Source organism: Drosophila virilis, chromosome 5 (assembly GCF_030788295.1).
Source record: "Drosophila virilis strain 15010-1051.87 chromosome 5, Dvir_AGI_RSII-ME, whole genome shotgun sequence".
NCBI classification, from domain to species: Eukaryota; Metazoa; Arthropoda; class Insecta; order Diptera; family Drosophilidae; genus Drosophila; species Drosophila virilis.
Window position 1 is genome coordinate 24,035,574 of NC_091547.1, and position 17,629 is coordinate 24,053,202.

At 39.5% G+C, this 17,629-nt stretch overlaps 1 protein-coding gene across 1 annotated transcript in view; it reads right to left on the reverse strand.

The window, feature by feature from the left end:
- The window catches only part of gol (ring finger protein goliath), a 35,887-nt gene extending 20,778 nt beyond the window's left edge, over positions 1-15,109 (reverse strand). The window contains exon 1 of the mRNA XM_002048936.4: positions 14,341-15,109. The gene's annotated coding sequence lies outside the window, so the exon portion shown is untranslated. The remainder of the gene's footprint in view (positions 1-14,340) is intronic.
- Between the last annotated feature and the right edge of the window lie 2,520 nt (positions 15,110-17,629).

Sequence of the window (17,629 nt, forward strand, 5' to 3'; positions counted from 1 at the left end):
GAATCTTCCATTGAGTAGTCTGAATAAAGTGCTTGCCCCTGTTCAGTTTTTAGCTACATCTAAAAAAATATATCTTAAAAATAAATATAAGCTGCATCTTTTCTTCGCTTCCTTGAATTCCATTTCAGGTTTACATATCAGACAACGCCTGCAATTAGCTAGTAATTTTCCAGTCGATATTTTTGAATATTTAATGCAATTTGTTTTCAAAAGAAACACAAGCAAGCGAAGGTACAAATTTCCAAATCCATTTATGTCTGAGTGCTCGCAATTGAATTGAGTGCCATGTTTCTGGAAATTCTGTTAAAATGTTTGGATTGCATCTATGCAGCTCGAGTGGCAGCATTTGATGCGCTCGTGGGAATCTTCTAATGGGGAGGATGCGCTCACTTGCCAGCCACTTAGAGATGCCCTGGAATCGGATGGTTACGAATCGGTTGGAAGCGGTTATTAAACACTTGTTAGGGCGAGGGGGCGCAACATTGTCCACAATAAATTTGTTCACACAATCAATACCAATTAACCTCCTTGGCGCGCACTTAATTATAACGCGCATCGAGCCAAAGAGCAAATAAAATAAATATTTTCTTAAGCTCGGCGAGACGGGAGATAAAAACAGCCTGGCTGGAGGCTCCAATCAGACCCAGACCTAGCCCCAGTCCCCCCAGTCCCTCTTCCCATCGCTCTCTCCATGGGCGTCGCGCCTACGTATGCTGCTCATTTTCCACTTTAACACGCAGCTGCGTTGGAAAAACAATGAGAAAAATTAAAGAAAACACAACAGTTCAGGCGCAAGGGGCCGCAACTGTGTGCGGACTGCATTGGTTGGGGAGGTCCCTACCATGGCCGCAGCCCCAGCTTCGCTCCCTGCTCCAGTCTCTGCCCCACCTCTCCGTTCCGGCATTTGTCGCTTTAATTAAGGCAGCGTCGCGGAGTTCGTCCGATTGCTATCGGGAGCTGACAACGAGCATGACTCACAATCCGCCAGCAATTGTTGTTGTTGTTGTTTTAGTTGTACATGCAAATGCGCCTCCTGCAGCGCTAGGAGCCCGAAATCCCAGCCCGTTGGTGGTTGCTCATTCAACGCCGTAGCCTGTGACGCACTCTGTGGGCGTTTTTATATCTTTTCTTTTGAGTTTCATTTTCGGAACGTGACTCATTTATCTAGGCGGACAGGCTAAACCCTGTCATTTTTATGCAATTTTCCACCAACAGCAAGGGTCAAAGGGCTTTAGCTAAGTTAATAGACTTGTAAAATCGAAGTGAACTCGTATGCTTACAAATTGACCTATCTGCTTTATGGTTTTGTTGAATACCTGATTTGGAATATATATTAAACTGAGGCACATATACTTCAGATTTTAATAAACGACAACTATTTATGTTTGTAGTTTACAGATAACGATAAAAGTCTGTCCTTAATTCCCTACCCCTTTTCTCAATCGAATTTTCAATTTACTCAGTTTCACGCTTAAGGCTTCAATTAAATAATTTATTGAGCTATAACGAAATCACCTTTGGTTGCAATCTAACAAAATATTCGAGAGCCTGGACGAACTTGTCCCAAGAGCTGTTCAAATATTTAATATTTGCATAGTTTCGTTTGATTTTAGCTTGGGGTATCACCTTGCAATAAATAATACAATTGACTCATAAAATTGATTGAGTTCATTTCTGATCTGTCTGACAGGCAGGCTGGCGGTCCTGGGTCTGTGTTGTGGTTTTCGTTTGGCCCTGGCTTTGGTTGTCGTGTCACTGGCCAATTCCCAATGCCAAGCTCTTGGCCAGACAATATTTGCTTTACTTTTATCAGACACTGTGTGTATTTGTGTGTGAAAAAGTAAATATGATGCTTATCAGAGGCTGCACAGACAACTGTTTGGCTAGCTAAATAATCTGACTGAATGACAACAACAACAACAAGAACATAAACAACAGCCACAACGACAACAACAAATACAAACATTAATCATTAATATGCGAAAATGCATTCAACCATTTATTTGGTCTAAAGAACGCGCTGTTCACGCTGTTTGCATTTAATTAAAGCCATTAAATCGCATTTTAATTGCATAAGCACTTTCCAAATTGATTAAAGATCAGCCTTAAGTTCAATTCAATATACTTATCGTGAATATTGTAAAAGTTCAACAAGGTTAAAAGCTTATATTAAGTTAGCAAGTCAACATACATTATGAATAATATTTAATATACAAAACTTAGTGGATTATTACTTTAAATGATTAAAAAGGTAAGTTAAATTATTTAGTAGTTGGAATAAAAAATGAAAGGAGTTATCTTTGTTACCAAAACTAGCTAGCAGCCAACATAAACACAATTTAGAATATTAAACATATTTGGTTGCCATGTAATATGGTTAAGAGATTATACCATTCGGCATTTGTTAAGTTCGATTGACTGGCAGTCAGCTGCCATTTAAAATGTACATATTATGTATGTGCATAGCATAAAGATTGTTTAATATATTTGTAATTAGTTAAGTATCAACTCTCTATCAGCTTTTTAATTATACCACATGTAGTCGGGCGCTTTCGTCACTTCTGAACCAAAACCAAAACGTTTCACATCAAAGTCAGTTCTTATGGCCTCTCAACTGACATCAAAAACAAACGCCAAGCAATTAAATCAGCCCACAAAAATCCCAGACGTAGAGCAACAACTTTGCAAAATTTTTACGATTATTTCTTGAGCAGCGTTTTTAATGCCCTAACTGAGAGTCTGCGTCAAGCCAACGCGCGGGCAGGCAACAGAACTCTAAATACGGTATGAGAAACGACAGCTCTATATGCGGATAATATAGACATGAAATAAATGTCTCCATTTCTTATGGCATATTAAGCTGAAGTTCGTAAAATACAGCTAGATCTTAAAGCGTATACAGACTTTGATAGAGTAAAGCAATCAATTTATATCATTTTAATTTTTCAGCTAGACAAAGAGAGATTGATAGAGTGCAGCATGAGAGGGGGGGAGACTCCAAGAATGATACCCAACGATTTTCACATTGTCGCTTAAATTAATTAAAACCTCCAGCGGCAAGTGATAGCACTTCATCAGATACGCATGCTTGCACTTGGAGAAAATATCAAGAAGCATTACAATTTCAAAATCAAAAGCTAAGGAAATCAAAATCTAGCCCGAAATAACTTAATTAAAACAAGTAAAAGGTTCTAGTCGGGACCTTGAACCCTCTTCTTCCAACACCAAATGCAAATATATATACTATTCTAAAAGCTACATGTTAAGTTTGGTGACTCTAGCTCTTATTATTAACTAAAATTGCTCAAAAACAGGATTTGGATATATATTTTTATCGATTACTTAGAAAAAGGAGCAATTTATCGATTATCGGAAACAAACTCGATTTGCACAGTCTCTAGGAGAACTTACATCCTTGCGTTCATACATACGGACAGACGGACATGGCTAGATCGACTTGGCTCAAGAATATATATACTTTATGGGGTCGGAGATCCTTCCTTCTGCTTGTTACATACATTTACAATTTGCACAAATACAATATACCCTTTTTACCAATTTTTAATGGTTTCCTGGTATAAAAAGACCTCAATAAGACTCACATGTTGTACAATATTGAAGATGTTAAGTACTTCATGTAAATTTACAACTATTTCACGGTTTGAACTAGAATTAGAATTTATAGCTGCGGTTTTCTTCGAGTGTTTATACTTTGGGTATTTACTGATTGAAACCAGAGAAAACTTCACAGCAGCTGCGCGCAGGCAATTGGCAACTGGTTTCAGTTCTTTGTGTGGGGGCAATGGACAAAAAAGCTACCGAAAATGTGAGAAGCACATGCTGCTCCATTGTCATGGTCATGGGCACACGCACGCACTTGTAGATACTTTTCAAGGCAGATACTAGCTTACAGATACAATTCCGTTGACGAATTGCCCGACATGCGTTGCTAATTTGTCTGGCGCAAATGTCTCGCCGCATGTATCGTCTATATTCACAGTGGCTGTGAGCTTATATGTTCAGATATAAAGGAGGGTGGCTGGGGTGGATTCGCTTTATAGCCATGGCTGGCTGGGTTGTTAGCACGACGGAGACGAAGGCTTTTGAACTTTTAACGGTTTCGCATTTTCATTTCGTTGTTTGCGTCAAAAGTTCATTGTTAAATGACTCTTCCCAGTTGCGTGTGTGTTGCTACATTCATTTGCTTTGCTTGTTGTTGCATATGCCACTGGCTGCGGAAAGTGTTCGATTTGATCTCAGCGCTTGTTAGTTTCTACGGTCGCCACCCAACACTCCTTCACACAAACTTCTTAGTTTAGTTTTGCAAACAAAGCTGCACAAAAATCGATTTGTCATGCGATTTGGCATGCCTTCGGGGGCAGCTTGGAAGCACCACATATGACTGACATTTCACAATGTTAACATCTGATTGTCAATAACAAGTGGTGAATGTGGTTTTATTCACAAAAGTCAATAGAATAGTCATTAGATAAGTTTGCAGCTGGTTAAAGCAGATGTTGATTGATTTTGTTTAATTATGAATTGCAATCAGACATAATTTAACTTTGCTCGAGCCAAGAGTTTCTCCACAAATTAAATAATAATTTTTCCGCTTATTTTCCACCTGTGGAGGTGAAATTGTTACCTTAATGAAAACTTTACCTTACCTTACACCTTACGTTTTGGGCTTTCCTTTGATCACAAATGGGTCATTCTTTCAGCCAGGAAAAACATGGTTATATATAACCTTGTAGTTCCTCAAGGCCTTCAAAATATATCGTGCACACCGCACATAACATTTCAAACATAAATATTAACAACTCTCTTTGTAATCTCATGAATATGCAACAAAGGTCCACCTCCGACATCAACCTTTACTACTTGTGCATCATAAATCAAATGGAAATGATTACAAGAATAGCTTTAAGAGCTACTTTTCGGACCAATCTGATGTCATGAGGGGCAACACAATGTGCATGGCCGGGGCCAGAGGAAACCAGTTTTCACAGTTCAGTGCGAGTTCCGAGTTCAAGCAAGGGCAACAATTAAAAACAAATTAGCGATTTCAAAAAAATGTAAAAAGCTGATTACAAATCATATTATAAAGATGTCTAGTCACACTCTGTGTTTAGACAGTTGAATAAACCCCATTGGGCGATAAGCTTATCAACACCGTGTCAAAGAATTGAAGTATAAAGTGTATATTTATTTGTTGTGCAACAAGTTGCCAACACACTCGATTACAAAGCTTAAAAAGTCAATCAGCAAAAAATGGAGGAAGAGGTTCGACTAGAAGATGCCCTATATTTCTCAACATATCCTCCAAGCTGCCCACTTTACGTAAAATCTGTGTTAATTCTTTGCCTTAGCCCTACATTTTGGTATATTTATTTTTTAATAACTTCTGTATTTGTTAGGCGATCATAATGAAATTGTTTAGACTTGAAGATCGAATTCGATTTATTCAAAACTAGAGTTCTTAAAGTATCTGAGATCGATGCATGCGTCGAAAATGTCTCCATCCGTCTGTTACACACATTTTCACAAGGCCCATATACCCCGTTTTCTCACTCATTTTCAATGGGTATAAAAATAATAAACGCTTGATGATTTAATGTATTAAACAATTAATATTCGTTAAGCAATTTTATTAGAATGAACCGGTCACGGCTTGATTTTTGTTTTGCTTTAGCAAAACTTGCACACCCGCCCACCCTCTAAAACCCCGACAAGCTTCGTATGCCACGCGCTTTGCGATAATTATGCATAACAGTATCTACCCGTATTATTCAATAAACCAGAACCTGACGATGACGTCGGGGAAATATTTCTGATTGCCGGCTTGCTAGGCGATGCCACGAGGAAGTGCCTCGTAGTTCTCCTGCTCTTTCTATCTGCCTCTCTCTCATTGCTAGCTGGTCAGCTGGTTTTCAGCTGGTTTTAACGATGCCGGCTCTGGGTCCGGGTCGATCATGTGCCGCTTGTCTTACGCCTTTCACCGGCAACACTTTGACGTCAGCGACATGTGTTTGGCAAACAAAAACCAAATCGAACTGGACAATCAGCTAAGGCAATTAATGCAGTCAGATCTATTTTGTTTGTTTGAAATGTTAATGTACGTAGGAAATTCAGCAAAAGGAAGTAAAAAGTCAGTAAAAAGTTGTAACAAAGATTAAGAATTAAAAACAGCACAATAAATCAATTGATCTATATACAGGAAATATATAGAGCATGATATGTGTCCAACTAGAAGAAGTTCTCCTGAACACCTCAAGGTTTCGGACCACATTTGGAATTGTTTTTATATATTCAGTAAATAATCGAATACGAATTCTTTTGTAATCTATCAAAATAATAAAAGAATAAATTCCACAGAAAGTATGCCAAAAAGATAACATATATGAATACTAGACATATTGATCAACTTCTGTATTGGCAGCATTTAAACCCACTTTGAGACTAATGAACTGTGGACTTAAGCCTTCTAACTTCACACTTTCCAACTCATGCTATAATAATATTTACTCAGCTGTTGCTGCCTTTTATCTACTCAAACATAGTTTATTTTAATATTCTGTTGTTTTTATCATGTAGAGCTTGGAAGTTCAGCTTGACTTCAGTTGATGCATAACAATTGGAGAAAAAGTGCTGATTCGAACTTTTGATCGTACCTTCTGTTTACCGTTTCTATGTTTAGCCCCATAAAGATCTGTAAGATTTGGTTTTCTTTTGGTTTTCGCTGCACGTCTTTGACCCGACAACATTTGTTGGCGATTTATATCTAAATATTATGCTATTACCAGGCCAGGTACTTAACTACCCAACTATCCAGCGAAATCGAATAGCAAATCGCCAACGCGATTTCGCTGGTAATTCGCCTTGTCCCACTACCACCCCCCTCCACCTCTATTATAGTCTCACACTCTCTCTCTCCTTCTCTGTGAAGTAGGTTTCCAACTGTTACGACCGAATGACACGAAACTGGGCAGTTGAGCAGCTCAAGCTTATGATGATATTAATGATGATGATGATGATGGCTCATAACGAGAGGTGGGCGGCTAATATATCTATATCTATGGCAATGTGTGCCAGGTGAAATACTTATTGGCAGTTAACGGTTAAACAAATCGTTTGCCATTACAATTACATTTACGAATCTCATTTAACGGTTCAGCGAAAAGCCCAAATTGGTGTCAAATGCAAATTTTCAGGTTTATATTAAGGGCGACAAGAAAACAAATATAAACAAATACACATTGATGAAGATTTTGCAAATGACTCAGTTTTCTTTGCAAAGACGCCCACTACAGAGTGTGCGCGTGTGTGTGTTAAGTGTAAATTATGTTAATTGGAAAGCAATTTATGGCATACATCGAGTAATTACGCAGCGGCAACGACTCATTAAGTAACAGTTAAATCCACACGCGGCAAATGAAAGTGAAATTGAGTCAAGTGGAGAAAAGAATCGAAACGAATCGCATCGAATCGAAATCGAATAGCATCGAGTAGCATCGAATCGATCAACTGCCGCAGACGCGGGGAGTAGTGAAAGTGCCAGCCCACTTGTACAAATCAATTAAGTTAGCCAGAGTTTGAGCTCAGCGTTTTAATTGAAAATCACCTACGCCGACAAGAGCTCAGCGTGCAAATCAAATTCGAACTGATTTATATAAGTGAAGTGGGAACAAATACCCCAAAACCAACCGCAATGTGTCGCCATTTTGTGTGCAGCTGCTCCGTCAAGTGGAAGTGGAAGTGGCTGTGGAAATGGAAATGCAAGTGGAAATGGAAATGGCAGCCAATTGCAGTGACCGAAAATGTCAAATCGATTGTTTATGGCTTTTTTAGTGTGCACATGTCATAAGCGTGGTATATGGAGGAGGCACTCCAGCCCTCCCAGACCAACGCTTGCCCCATTGAATCAAGCCCCAGGCTGGCCTAGAGTCCATAGTTCAGCACCACGTAGTTATCCCCCCGCTCAATTGCACGTGTTGTATTTGTTATTGACTCGATTTATGTGACTTTTTTTATATTTTCCATTTGAACGTTTCATTCACGATCTATCGTAAAACACGTAATGTTTGTTTGTTTGTTTATAGATATCGAGTTCTTATTAGATTTTCACCAAATATTGGCAATGGGTAATTGGAAGCTAAGCAACTCGTGACTGTTTGCACTTTTAAAACTGAAAATGCGTTTCAATATTCTAGCTGTCTAGCTGACTGAATCTTTGACAGATTGATAACTAACAACTTTTAAATCTGAGGTATTGGAAAAAGCCCATCAAAAACAAGTAATCTACGTAAATTAAGCCGTTTAGCCTGACTGACTGATTGATGACTAATTGATTTTAAATCTGAGAATCAGTTTAAAGATAGCAAATTAAACTATGGAAATAAGTAATCTTTGTATATATATGCGTTCAGGCTGACTGACTGATTGATGTCTGACTGATTAGGGACTCTTTTCTTATATCCAGCTGGAATTTCATTTCAAGATTGGATATGGAGCCATAAAAACGATAAAAAAATATGTATACATGAATAGACCGACTGACTGATTGATTGACTGGCCAACTGACTGACTGATTGATGACTTAGTTATGTTAAATTTGAGAATCTTTTGCAAGCTGGGAATAAACCATAAAAAAAAGTAATTGCCGCAAATTCAACCGTTTGACTGACTGATTGATGTCTAACTGATTGATTGATGACTATTTACTTATCGATCTAGAAATTCCTTGCAAAGTAGGGAATGGCCCATAAGTAATCTATTTAATAAACACTCTTCAGTGTGATTGACTGACTGATTGATTCGCTAACTGACTGACTACTTCTATTAAATGTAAGAATTTGTTTTTAAGATTGGAAATCAAACTTGCTTGTGGGAGCTTAGGTTAACTTTGAAGCCATGATTTATTTAAAAGCCCTATTTGCGCAACTGACGTCAGTTTAGGCGAGTACTGATCTAACCCAATCGCTTTGCGCCTGACTCAAGCATATAAAACGCAGTTTTCATATTATATGCATGTATAAACTTTCATCATTTGACATGGAAATGCATTTATCCGGCAAGTCTCGACCTAGGGCTAGGCACACGCACATGAAAGGCCAAGCGACAGGGCGATTAATGTAATTGAGTAAATATACTCGGTTAAATGTGTGTGTGATGTAATGCGAATTGCTGCAGGCACGAAACTGCAAACCAAGCTCTGACTGCACAACAGATTTACACCCAGATACACCCACCCACACACGCACACACACAACAAGAGTGTGAAAGTATACGTAACTTGGCATATAAAGCCAGTTTCCAGGCAAGACATGGCCCATGCGATAACACAAACATTTCAGGCGATTAAAAATTTAAAGCAGATTTGCCTGACAGACATGTACACGGAGATGCACAGAGACGGAGAATCGGAAAGCCGGAGAGCTGCTTTGGAGCTTCTCCAGCTTAGCGACTTGGCATCGCATGCTCAGCGAAGATAATGTAGGGGTTCAGACAAAGCGCCAGAGCTACAAACTAATTGACTTTTGAGGGTGTAGCTACAGTGGGAACGAAGGAGCTCTGACTATTGAGAGCAGAGTCATATTATATAGAAAACTATTCCTCTTCAATAACTGAGAGCCTAAATGACTGATTGATTAATTGGGCATATAATCCCAAGGCGCACTTTTTGGGGAATTCCACTCGCTACTATGGACAATTGGTGGAATATTTTCTTAGAATACTTTTTGTTAGGCAGGTTTCCAAATAGCTTTGTTATAATTTATTTTCCTAGGTGAATTTATCATAGCTCTGTTTTCCTCCTGTTTATGTACAAGAAATCTTAGGTAAATTACTTAAAGTTTTTTTGTCTAAAATTTCCGATTAGTTCTAATACTATATTAAATTACATATTAATATAATATGATATTAATATTTTGAAAATTAGTTTATACAAAAAATATATCCATAATTAATTTGAAATTTAAACTCACATCAAATGCTATGTGTCCCACTGTACAATAACTGACTGGCTCTGTAACAGACTCGGACGCCAACTGCTGCCGTGCTAGAAACATTATGTTGCACAGACTAAACGTCAGGTATAATATACATGCAACTATTACCCTCTCTCTCTCTCCCTCCCTCTCTCTCTCTTTCTGTATCTCTCTGCCCCCCCTTTCTCTCTAGCTGCTGTGAAAAACTGTTAAATGTTTTTAAATGTGAGAAAATAAAAGTGGAAAACTTGCTGCACTGGCTACCAGCTACTGCATGTTCATAGTTGGACCCGCTGGCACAATTATCACCTATCCCTCCTGCTCAACCCCCTCTCTCTCTCATTCTCTGTCTCAGTTAGGTTGGGTTTTGGGTCTAGTTTTAAGTTTTACCGAGTAACATGGGAGTGATTAAACACTCGCACACACTGCGCTCGTAATACCCAGGATGATAGCATTGCACTCCCAGCTGCAGTTCAATGCACTTGACGTGCAGCACAACGTCGGGCGATAAATATTGAAAATATAGATATATTCCATGCAAACATATACGCATGTAATCTTATTGTATATGCGAGTTTGTATACTTCGCAAACATAATGACATATTGGCAATGGGTTTATTGAGACAAAAGCCGTGTAAAATTACAGATTAATTGTTATTATCGAGGCATATGCTGAAAAAGAGAGTCAGAGAGAGCGTAAGAGAGAGACAGAGAGAGAGAGAGAGAGAGAAGGGAGGAAAGACAATGGAAAACAATGCGGAAGCTTTTCTTTAGCCACAGGCCATTGCATTGCATTTTCACTTTCCTGCTTTATGGCCAACCAGGTTGTTTCTGCTTTTTATTCCCACACGCTTTTCTCACTGCAATCTCAATTTCTTCTCCCCTCTTCCCTCCCCTGCTGGCTATGTGCATTTGTTGATTTTCACCCATGGCTCATGGTCTTTTGGTCTTTTGTGGGGTTTTTTGCTGCATGGCGTTGGATTAAAGAGCTGTTTGCCAAGTCCATGAGCAAACGCCTCAGTCTATGATAAAAACATCCGCTCTAGATACAAGCCAGGAATATTATTCCAATGTGACCCACTTGAGTGGCGAGAGAGCAACCACTTCAGATATGATACCAAACTCTAGCAGCCACTTGTTAGTCCGCTGAGAGTGCACTCAATACTTGTGTTTTATAAATAGTATTTCTCAATCGGGTTAGATTTGACTTCATTTATACTCGAAATGACCCAATAAACTGGGTTGTATCTGACAAATAGTTCTATCTAGTACAGGAAATGCATAGGCAATAAGACAGGCATTTACATTTGATTAAAAACGAAAACAATAAGTTACAAAGAAATGAGATATACTCAGTAAAATATATGAATGGAGAGCAAGAGATTCACATAATATTCCTACAACACACAGCATTCCACATTGCCAAAATAAAGCCCACTCAGATTCAGAGTATTTAAATTATCTAACTTTATACTATAAAAGCAAAATAGAAAAAAAGTCGTTAAATCAATTCGAGCTACTTATTTACTGTTTAAAAATGCATCATAAAGTGAATAATTTGCATTGACTTTAAATGAATGGAAGCAGATTAATATGCTAATGAATGGCATACATTGAGACACCTGGCAAATAGCCATATAAAACTATACAAAACTAGAGCTGCAAAGTGAAACCTCAATACATTCAAACAACACACATACAAACATTGCAATCATTAAAATCGCCCTCTTAATCTACATTCTGCGATAGCAAATAAAAATAACAACATTTGAGTTCCCGACTTTTTCCCCCAACTGGAAAACTTTCACTTTTTGCCAAAAAAAAATAAAAAAAAAAAAAAGAAGAGAGGAGAAACAGAAGTGGCTCAATGCTAAAAGTTTAACTGTCAATAGCAATTAAACAGGGCGCATGCCACGCCTCCCACATCTCCCCCGAAAAGACCAAAGCTACAATATGTGTACATTTATGTATATGCAGATTGATGCCATTGCCAGGCTAAAGCTGAATGCAAGCTGCAGATGTTATTTCGGTTGAATGAAAAACTCGTTTTTCATGTCCATTTTCATTTCGCTTTTAGTCGCTGTCTGCTAAAGCCCTTGCCAGCCCCCCTTCAACCCCTAAAAAAGAGAAAGACCTACCAAAATTGCAATTGCAACTGCTATTACTTAGTAGGGGCATGCAGAGGGGGTAGCTGGGGGAAATCCTAAGGATACATACGAACGACACAATTCGTTTGCCAAAAAATCAGGACAACAATAACAATGGAAGCAGGAACCAAGCTGCAGCAGCCGCGGCAAAGGGGAGGCGTGTGTGGGCTGTGGAGCGGGGTATTGGGTTGCAGGCACTGTCAACTTGATGTTCTTTGGAGAGCAAATAAAATGTTGCGAGAAGCAAATATGCAGTGCGCCTGCGCCATGGGTTTCTGCTCTCGGGACTCGTGAGTTGCTGAGAGGCGAGCGCCAAAAATAACGCTGGGCAGCATATGATACCCTTTCCGAGGGTAGTTTAGCTCTGTCAATATACCAAATGAAACGAATAGAAGGACAATCTTAATCGTTACGACCAGCCGAGTCAACGTGGCCACAGCCTTCCATTCATCCTAAGCTGCAAGCCTCCTTTGAGCCTGTTCGGCTCTTTGTTGTATGTCAACATTCTGTTTATATGGCTGCAAGGGTATTTGATCTTCGGCTGCCCAAAGCTGCCCACAAATGCTCCTTTTTGTTTTTGCCCCTTGTTGCTGCTAACTGAATTTTGCTTTTCGCTGATGGCAATGACTCCTCAATGCAGTCAACTGGGTGCCAAGGGTTTACTCTAGCTGGAGAGTCTACGGGCTGGGCGGTTGAGGCCTTTGGCGCCGGCTTGCATTAACTGCACTTGATAAACGCGATTTGTGTGAGGAGGCGCGCGTTAATTTGTCTTCAGTTTTTGTTTTGTGATTCGTTTAATTAAAAGCCCAATCCCAATTTGGCGCCTGCTGCTGCTGCTGCTGCTGCTAGTGCTGGTGCATCCTTCAGGAGCAGGACGCACTCGACTGGAGTGGAGCACAGCTGAGGGGCGTTTGGTGGCATGTGGCAAGTGGCAAGTGGCGCGGGCAGCAGAGGGCAACAAGGGTCGCTCGCTTGCCGTTAGTCGCGTGCGTTTTTATTGATTTTTCCCGCAATGCGATGAGAAATGGCCTATTCTTGTTGTTGTTATTCATGTCGTTTTATTTAACTAAAGTGTGCATGTTGTGTATTCATAAAGTTCCTGTTCCTATTACTGTTCCAGTCAGAGACACAGAGGGAGACCGCAAGAGAGGGGGGCGAAGAGTCTCCAAGTTGCGAACTTAGTTAGTTATGTGGGTTAGCCGCAGACCCGTAAACTGCACAAATTACTCGATGGCAGGAACAGGATTTCGAATTCCTTTGTTATTCACGTTTAATAGCTCGAATACCCCTATGCGCTTGATGTGCGGCAGAGGATGAGCCGAGGGCACAGCTTTAAACAGGACAAAGGAATAGTTTTTATGGGATATATCAAGTGAAAGTGAACCAAGAAAGGGCTGCGCACAGTCGCAATGACACTGGTTGAAGAACTACAAATATTTGATTGAACGATAAGAAGAAATTCATATAAACAATCTTTAAGATGTGAACGAGCTGCCAACAAAGTTATATATATATATAGAATCAATATCTATGCATTAGCACGGTTATGCGAACTCCAAGTTGATCGAGTTGAAGCAAAAGTGAAACAAGAGAAATCTTTGAAAATTATCAAATAATTGATAATAACCTTACGGGAACTAAGTCTAATCTTCGAAAATTGTAGGCATAAGAAAATATATTATATTATTTCAGCTGATGGAATTGTTCTTCGACTCACTCTACCAAAGATAGCTGCTGTGCTGTGCGCTTATCATCAATCAGTCAATTATACAGTCAATCATGACGGACGGTTTTTATTTTTATTAATTAGTTACATATCATATAAATTTATATCACTTTTCGCTTGGAACATTTAGTCTAATCTATTATCAAGGTTTTACTCTCTCGCTCTGACACTCTCTCTGTCTCTGTCTATCTCTCTCTTTCTGTCACCCTCTCCCATCCTCGCATTCTCTCTCTCTCTCTCTCCCTCGTCCTCTCGCACAGTTTGTCAATCTTCAACCGCCTCTGACTGGCAGAACAATCAGTTGAGTCTTATCAACAAGATTCCCTCCAAATGCAACCGGCAACTTATTTATCAACTTGTATATTTACGTAAATATATATTTTGCACGATATAAACCGGCTTTCATGTTCCTATAACTTTTGTTTTTGTGGTCCACAAGCACTGGAGTAACTTGAAATATGAAGGTCAGTTTTGGCTTACCTTAAAAAATGGGCCGCTCGTGGGCATAAAATTTAATTTAAAAAATAAATTAAATTTATATGCAATTTTATTGTTGTTTTCGTTTTGGCGTCTGTACTCAAGATGTCGTCGTCGTAGTAGTAGTTGTTGTTGTTATTGTTGTTGCACCAACAGCTGTTTTGTGCCACACACACACACACACACACAAACTCAAACACACACACAGCAGGTCGATTTCAGAGATACACACAGACACACACACCAGCGTTTTGCCGAGCACAAAACATAAATAAACAACAAATATTTTTTTGGTCGCGTATTTTCTTGAGTATTTTATTATTATTTGTATTTGACTTTTGCTTTATTTTATTTTCATTTATTTTGTGAAGCTGTTTTTTAATTTTCTTGGCGCATTTTTGTATAATTATGTTGTTGTTTTTGTTATTGTGCACACGCGCTTGGAATTTGTTTAATGATATTTGGGCTTGAAAGTGCGCTACGAGTATCTGCGAGATACTTTGTTGACTATTCAGAGGCGAGCTAGGCAGTTGGTTTTAGTTGTTCAGCTAAGGAAAACTCAATGCAACTGCTGTGCTGTGCTGTGGCTGTATTTCGTATGCATTAACTGACATTAACTAACTATTTACTCGGCAATCGTTTAAATATTTCTAACTAAATATCAAAGATACACAGTCCAAGACAGATACGCAGCGTGGAAGCGGCAGCAGCGCCAACCGAATTGCTATCCAACTCGTTGCAGATACGAAAACCAACTGAATCCACGGCGCACACAACACAAACTGAGAGCTGAGTCCGGCGACTCGACAAACGCCGAACCCCGAGCCCGTCGCTCCGAGCATGTTGCACGCCGAACGTCGCACGCCGAACGCAGGCGCCGCTCGTACACAGCGAGAGTTACAGTCGTAACTCGCTAGATGCGAAACTGAAATTAATACAGATTTCTTTGAAGATTGTCAGTCAACTGCTTAAGAGATGTCGTTCAAGAAAATATATGTAATTAAGAACAGTTTGTATTCGCCATCTAGACAAAAAAAAGAAAAACATAATCAAAGAGATGATTTTAAAATCTTAGAGAAGAAAACAGAGAAAATGTACTTAAAGAATCTTTAAAAACACAAAAGTAGCGTATAATTGTCGATAAGCCCATATTCGATATTTATCGGTATTATGAAAGTGGAAAAAGATAGCGATAAACTTGTTCTGCGTGTGAAATAAGACTTATGTTTAATAAAATGTAGACCAAAAAATATTGTCTGATTGATTGTCTGGCTGCAAACTAGTCTTACGCTGTGAAACATCAGAAAACATTCTCGAGAGAGAAGCATTTCTTTGGAAAGCTCAATAACAAAATGTTGCCAAGAACCAATTTTTAAAAAAACGCACACGTTTCCATAAATAATTTCGAAATGTAAGGGGCAACATTTTTTTCAAGTCTCTAGTTGTCGTAGTACTGTTTTATTCACATCTTATATATAATCAGGCTGCATTAGTATGGCAATTACCATATCTAAGGGTACTACATCATGAAGCTATACAAAGAACTAAAAATAAACGTATGATTACGGAATGAAAATGTTTGAAATAACCAATTTTATGTACATGAGGTTTTACTGTAGGGACTTTCAAAGTGTGAGAAAGAGTGCGTGAGAGAGAAAATGAGAGAGAGAGAGACAGAGACAGAGAGAGAGAGAGAGAGAGAGTGATTCGCTTAGTGGACTGAATACGGCTTGTTTTAATTTCAGTTTCCATTTCTGTTTCCATTTCTGTTTCAATTTCTGTGTCTGTTTCGGTTTCTGCTTGCCATCCTCACCACCAGCTGTGGCCGTGTGTCTGCACTTGGGGCTTAGGCTTTGTTATTTTTAGCGCCACTCGATTTGGTTTTACGAGGTGGGCATTGCCTGAGCTCTGCTGCGGGCTGGGCTGGTGCAATGCGTGTGGTGGCCGCATGTCACATGCCGGCGCGCATTGTCCACATTTTGTTGCTGTCGTCAAAGTCTTGCAATGTGACCGTCTCTCGGCAAATGCTGCTAATTGCAGGTGCTCTGCTCAACAGGCAGGTGGGTGGGTGTTTGTGTGGTCGTGTGGATGTCGCCGTTGCAATTAGTGCAACTAATTAATAATATAGCATGCTAAGTAGATGCAGTTCCCTGTTCTGCCAGGCAGCTGCCACCACTTGCATCTGCCTATCGATCAATGCAAGATACTTGCGGGTGTGCTGCTGTCTACCTGTGCGTGTGTGTGTGTGTGTGTGCCACACTGATTGGATATTAATATATGGATACGTGAGCAAATTGTTTAGCATTGGGTCAGCTGCTTAAGTATCTATGGGTATCGACTGTGCAAAGGCCAATTTACATGCAGTTGCCAATCTCAGATGTGAATGCATTTCAAATAAGTTTATATTTAGAATAATAAATGTATAATATAATTCCAAAGTCTGTGCATGCTTTATAAATAGCTCTGAATAGTAATTGAGTTGGCTTTAAGTTCACATTTATAGATTTGTTGAGAACTTTTAAAAATGCAAAAGAGAGCTAAGATCGTGGAACTCGATTTTACTCAGATATTAACTTTCCACTAAGTACACGCCTGTGAAAAATTGAAATCTACCCATCCTGATCTCCCCTTCGTTTTAGTTATGGCCAGATTCTGAGTGTTTAAAGTTAACAAGAATCAGTTCTCAATTGGCTGATGCACCCATTTCGCATTTAGCTGGAAATCAAACTTTTGAGTCCCCCCCGCCTGAAGGCATGCCTATAAAAAGAGCTGCACACTTGGCAAACACACGCGTCACATGCCAATTGCTCTGTGGCAACATTTTGGAAATCTCAATGGAAGAAACTAACACACGTGGCTCAGGTGTTTACAGCAGCTGCCCCGGGGGCAACAGCGAAAAGCGAGCATCATCAAAATTTGAGACGGCGCCGCGTGACGCAATTTCAAGACCGATTTCTCAAATCTACAAATCTGCCAAAAGAGCTGTCAAAACAGGTACAAATACAAATGCGAAAACAAATACAAACGCGAGTGCAAAAATGCAGCTGATATGCGGCGGGCGGGCGTTTGAGTTAATGAGCCATTGACTGACTGCGTCGCGGGTTCAATGGCCACAATTGAGTCACAATATGCATAGAATAGCGCCAGGCGGGAGGCAGAGCATCCCATAGCCAAACATTTGCATACAAATGTTCAGATGGCAATTGAGAGTGCTACACGCAGTTGAGAGTGCTAGACTGGTAAATACCCTGCAATCAGCTCAGTCTTAACTAAGTCTATATATACTCATAAA